Source organism: Ornithodoros turicata, chromosome 4 (assembly GCF_037126465.1).
Source record: "Ornithodoros turicata isolate Travis chromosome 4, ASM3712646v1, whole genome shotgun sequence".
Classification (NCBI taxonomy): Eukaryota; Metazoa; Arthropoda; class Arachnida; order Ixodida; family Argasidae; genus Ornithodoros; species Ornithodoros turicata.
The window spans coordinates 7,075,585-7,081,846 of NC_088204.1; positions in this window are offsets into that span (position 1 = coordinate 7,075,585).

The following is a 6,262-nucleotide window of genomic DNA, read 5'->3' on the forward strand; positions in this document are numbered from 1 at the left end:
CTTTAGATCTACAGGAGCCATGTGAACATTTCTTCTAATATATCCGCTGGTGCGGTTGGCGTTGTTAGTGACATATTCAATGTGGTATTTCCAAAAAAGATCACTCGTTAGTAACACTCCTAAATATTTGTATGTGGTTACGTACTGGAGCTGGATATGGTTAATGCTGTAGCAATGGCTGACATATTGTTGTCGTCTGGACACACGTGCATATATTTGCATTTATGGAGGTTAAGCTCCACGCCCCATTCAGTACACCAGGCAAATATTTGTGCAAGATCAGACTGTAGGTTATTTTTGTCAGAACTGTTAGTGATGTCGCGGTAGATGACGCAATCATCTGCGAATAGACGGATGGATGACGAGACACAGCTACGCAGGTCATTGATGTATATTAAAAAAAGAAGTGGTACAAGAACAGAGCCTTGAGGAACCCCGGATGTTACCGCGAGGCTCCGGGAGTCCGAATCGTTAACAGTTACGTACTGTGTTCGATCAGTAAGGAAAGGTGTTAGCCAAGATAAAACTTCGTGATCGATATTAAGGCTACGCAGTTTATTAAGAAGAAGGGAATGAGGTACTTTATCAAAGGCTCTTGAGAAATCTAAGAAGATACAATCTGCCTCGAATCCCCGATCGAGAATATTGACAAGGCGTGTGAAGATTGTGTGATAAAGGCACGTTTCTGCTCGATTGTCTATCCGTGGACGTTGTGTATTACAACGTGCGATGCGATCAGTTCGTACTATTGGGAAGTTCGTGAAAAAGCGCGGATGTTTTGTTGGCCGGGAAGTGCATGTGTTGTGCACGAGGGACCTCGTTGGATAAGAAGGCATCGGTGACAGTTATTTCCCAGGCAGCACAATGTACTGAAAGTCGAGTGCAATAGGCGTGGACGGGTAGGTGGAAGGCCTTGAACAGACTTGTGAAACTAAAGAGCATTGATAAGACACATACCTTCCACCCCTATCGCACTTCAGTACATTGTGCTGCTTGGGTTGTGCTGTTCGCGTGTTCCTGTTTACTGGATGGCTGAAGCGGCACGTTTGAGGTCAGTGTTCAGAATGTTTATGGTAATGTTACGTTGTAGAATCCGTTCTTGGGTCGCGGTTCAAGTTTACTGCGTCCGTGCTCGCGTTACAAAGAGGGTTTATGCCGACATCAAGAGTATTCGCAGTTATAAGTGACCCTGCATTTCTGCGAACATGTGCGGAGGCTCCCAGTGCGTGGGTCTCCGCGCTGGTTGTTCAGTCGACTGTGCAGGTGAGTTCTTATCGAGAAATCTTACTGGTTTATATGCAGCTTGGTCTCACTCATAAATATCGATGAATATAGAATCGGTCTCGATGTTCAATGCTAAACAATGTCGGAACAATATTCCACCTAGTCTCAGTCTCAGTTTATCAGCGAGGTCAATCTGCATATAAATCAATAGCCTGTCATCTGCATAGGAGTACGCACTAAGGAATTATTTAACAAGGAATAGCAAGTCGTCCTTTCTGGACGACTTTTCCTGTCAAAATAAATAGGTCCCCCAACCCCCCCTCCCGCAGGGTGACTCTAGTTGCGGAGGCCAAACGGTCGCATAGGTCTGGTCCGTGACTTTAAATGGCCACGTGACAGTGCTACCACCACGTGATCGCAAGGGGCTGTGTTTTCGGTACGTTGAAACCATATGTATAACCACCTTGGTAGTGGCGTACCTCCTAGAAAAATTAAACCGTCTCACAACCCATTTTTTTACAATAGCGTTGATAAACATATTATTTATTTGATGTAACAATTTATGAACATTGCAACATGAAATGTAATAGCATTTATAAAGACAGTTCTTCAAAAACTTGCCACCAACTGCGGCCCTATACATTTAAACGCGTCCCAAAGGAAACCGTCAATGTTTTTACAAAAATTCCGTTATGGCCTTCTAAGAACAACAATTATATTCTGACGATGGAGCAGGGAGGTTTTCCACTCTAGGTGTGGAACGCTATCCCATAGCCAAGGGGTCTAATATGAGTGATGAAGATGTTGAGCGATGACTACATGCTGAGCTATCATGCGACTGCAGAAAACTGAAATTTTGATTAAGTTGCGAGAGGACAATCCTGCTCAATCCCCGATACAGCAGCTAATGTCAGTGCCACACGGGTCGAACAAATGACATTATCGGCTAATGCCATTAGGGGTCCTGAATGGTATTATGCCACATGTCAGGTCATGCCACCCGTCAGTTTGTAACGGCATTAAACGCCATGGTGTCGATGCCAGCCGATTAGCGCCGTCACGCGTTCTTTTCTTTTGTCAGTGAAAATTTCAAACAATTCCAGATATTCCTTCATTAAGGAAGTAATCAAGGAGTGTAACCTCAAACTCTCCAGGCATTCGCTCAAGGCGAGCACACGCTCACCAACCGTACCTATCCAACCCTATCCTTTGCGGTACTGTTCCCGCGGGAAGGTTTTTTCCCCCCCTAACATCCGTATCTATCGCTTTATCTGCCTATTTAGTGGCATATATAGCAGCGCAGTTATTTGAATAAATATATTCCAGATAACGCAGGCCTTTTGGGCTAATTGGTATTCCATAGCTGATAGCGCGAAAAGATGCTGCAAAATGATACAGGACGGACGGTGAAGAGAAAGAAAGAGAACAAGGCGGCCAGAACAAAAACAGAACAAGGGCGCTTGTTCTGCTTTTGTCTCTTCACCATCCGTCCTGTATCACTTTGCAGCACTTTTCGCACTACCAAATAAATTCCATTATTGGAAATGAATAAATGACTCCATTATCAAAATCGAAGTGCATCTGACGAGGTGCCTGTTTCTTGGAAGCTCTCTCACAAATGCAAATACAGGTTGTACACGCTTAGTACAGATGACGATTGTTTCAACGGGTATCGTGGATATTTTAGCAGTGGTGGACGGTGGGAACCTTATCTCATAAGAGCGAATCTTTGGGCGTGTTGGTTGAGCGTGATAAAAACGGGTTAAACGCGCTAGAAGCACAACTGGACGAAGTTGAGACATACAATCATGAAGACCACTCGTGAGATTATCGAGGCAGAAAGTATAGATAAACTCGGCACGTCGTGCATCGTCAGTAACCCGTCAGTGACGTTATCACATGAAGGTCTAGGTTTTCTTAGATTTCCCGTCTATTACCGGTAAATGTACAGGGTGTCTCGTGTAACGTGTCAATAAATTTTATTTGAAGAGAGCAATAAAAGAAAACCGACCGCTACTTTTCTACTACTTGAGTTACAAACAGGTGCTACCTCAAAAGTATCACTTGTTTGTAACTCAAGTAGCAGAAAAGTAACGATCGAATTTTCTTTTATTGCTCTCTTCAAGTAAAATTTATTGACACGTTGCATGAGACACCCTGTATATAAGACGGTGTCTTCTTTAATAAACATCGTTGGAAGCAAGGTTGACTACTGGAAACGAGAAACGGTAATTACTGATATTCAACAGGAAACGAAAATGGAAACGGAAACAAAATTGTTTTAGTTTCCACTACCAGAAACCGAAACGGAAACGAAATTCAAAAGTGTTAACGTGGACGGAAACTAAATTCGCAGGACGTTTCCCTCAGTGTTTTCGCGTTAATATGAAAATTATGATGAAAGTGGATGAGAGTTTCGGATGACGTGCTATTTTTGCGCACGAGCGGAGACTTTTGAAATTTAAAGGCATGTATTTCTGAGGCATCTACTTGCGGTGTATAAGATTCGTGACGAACTTTGCATTAATGTCTTTAGTGTTTGCGTTTGGTGTGGCATCCATTATGTAACTAGAAGATCTGACATGAAAAAGCCAAAACCAGACAGTACGAGATCCGGATGAGAAACAGAAACCAGTACGGCAATTACCCCGGAAACAGAAACGAAATTCTTAAAAGGAAACGGAAAGCGAAACCGCTACCGAAAACCGTCCAGAAACGGAAAGGAAAAGCCGAGTTTTTCAGTTACCAGAAACGGAACCGGAAGCAATAATATTTTCGGTAACCAACCATGGTTGGAAGTAACTCCCTGTTCGTCTCACTCTTTGTTCTTGTCCTTACCGCATAGTCGTACGGGATGAACTCATAGCTTATTTATGTCGGAAGTCGAACTCCCTGGGAGATTGCATCTGAGGTATAGAAGTCATTTTGAAGTTCATTTCTCAAGGAGACCACTTCGCGAGACCACTTCGCGATGTTGAGTTTCCCCTATGAATTAGGAACAGTGGAAGGTTTCTGCCCAGTTTCTCGTGAAAGGTGAGTTTCCCCTGGATGGCCACGGAAGTTTTTGAGTTCAATGCCTCGAAAACACAGAAGCAAAACAGAAAAGAGAACCATGGTCATATCAAAGCTGTAAAGTAACTGAAAGCATCTCAGATTCTGGCAACGTTGATTATGGAAGTCGTGAACTCTGCCGGTGTAAACCGGGGCCTCTTTTGGACGATTATGAATATGTAAAAAGGTCGCCAAAAAGGGCTAGATTTGATGGCGGTGCAAAGGGTTTCCAACGAGGCGGAAACTGCGAGGGAGTCTTCACGATGAAGTGAAAACCTTAGGGTGGCCTCTCGGGGGTATGTTATATTGAGGTGAGCAATTGTCCGGCTTCATCGTTTCATCGGTGAGCAATTGTCTTCCCCCTCCCCCACCTCCCTCACTGTGTTGCAGGGTATAAGTTGAACTCTTTGTACAGGACACGCACTGTTGATACCGAACTGTTAGGGGGCAGCAGATATGCACCAAGGTACTTGCTGCGATCGGTCAAGTTCTGTTGATACCAAGTCGAGAAGAGACGTGGCTGGTCTACACAGTGCACCGGGTACACAGTGCTGCATTTTTCGAGTTAGCTTGCCTGAGAAAGAGTATCTTTTTGCGTGCTCAAAACATCCGTAACGGTCAGCCCCTTTTGCATAGAGATACCGGGAATATATGACTATGCTCACGTCCGGCTCCATATATACGTAGAACTAATACTAGATCACATAAGTAATCAATAAGTAGTGATACTATCGATAAGAGAATCGATTCCATCCATTAATCTGTTAAAAACAGCTGTTGTGATTATGTTACCCAAGTGTGAAATATCGTAACACAGAAAGTTCTTATTGCCGTTATGTTGCCTGTAACCGTTTCACAAACTACGACTCTCTGTAACGTTTCTTGCCCTGAGGGTAAATACTAAGTAAGATAATGACAGGTTACTAGATCACACAGTACATTATGTGTGTTCCACAAGATCCTCTAAATTCTGTGACTCGCTGAATGTGTGCTGCGTGTGCTTCCAGCGATTCCGACATTTTACACCCACTTCGGCGAAACTTTTGAACTACATGTTGAACTCCATCATCATCATCTCTGTTCTTCTCTGGTCATCATCTCTTTATTTTCTCATAATCTCATTATCGGCTTGTACTTTCTGTGTGTAGGCGTACTGGGGTAGCTAGTTCCACTTCGTCGAAACTCACATCCCCATTTTTTTCTTTATCACATTACAATCACCACCTAAATAGCGACCAGTTTACCTTTCTGCACGCTCACTCTTTCACAAGCTAGCGTAACTGTATTGCTCTTTTAATTATCTCTTAAAATGATACGTCACCAAAATAACCGCTGACTTTAAAAATGACTTTATTCTTGCTCATAATTATAGCTTAAGACCGACATTGTAACATTTTCAAGCTTTAGTGTAACACAGTTGATGTAGACGCTGCCCAACAGAAGAGCGGTACTTCTAAGGTTTAATACTTCTAGCGGTAGCTCTTCTAAATGTAGACGTGTCCCTCCAGACTTGTACGTATCTTGAGTGCAATACTCAAGCTACTGTACATATTTTAAATACTCGCAGGGAAACCTTTCTCTGGCTGACTTGTCACAGGTGAATTTAGGGTCTTTGCACCTGCGGGCATATATTGTTTGGTGGCTCGTGTTTTGTCTCTTACTATCCAAGACATTTCTTTTCCGGTTCCCCCTGAAGACTTCATGGCACAAACTCTATGGAAATGTGTAGCAGCTGGCAACTGGTCGGGTTAAGTTAGACGCATGCATGTCTAACTCTTTCCTTGGTCTCCATCGGTCTCTTCAAACGATTTGTCCAATCACCGTGAAAGATAGTTTGAGGAAACCAATGACAGGCCGCTCCCCATTCCCGTGCTCCTAGAGAAGAAGAAGGAAAGGGTAAATAAAAGTTTCGTTAGATCATAAATCACGAACGAAGCAACGGGTGTATCCCGTTCCTTTTGTATTGCTGTCAAGGTAACGCCATCTT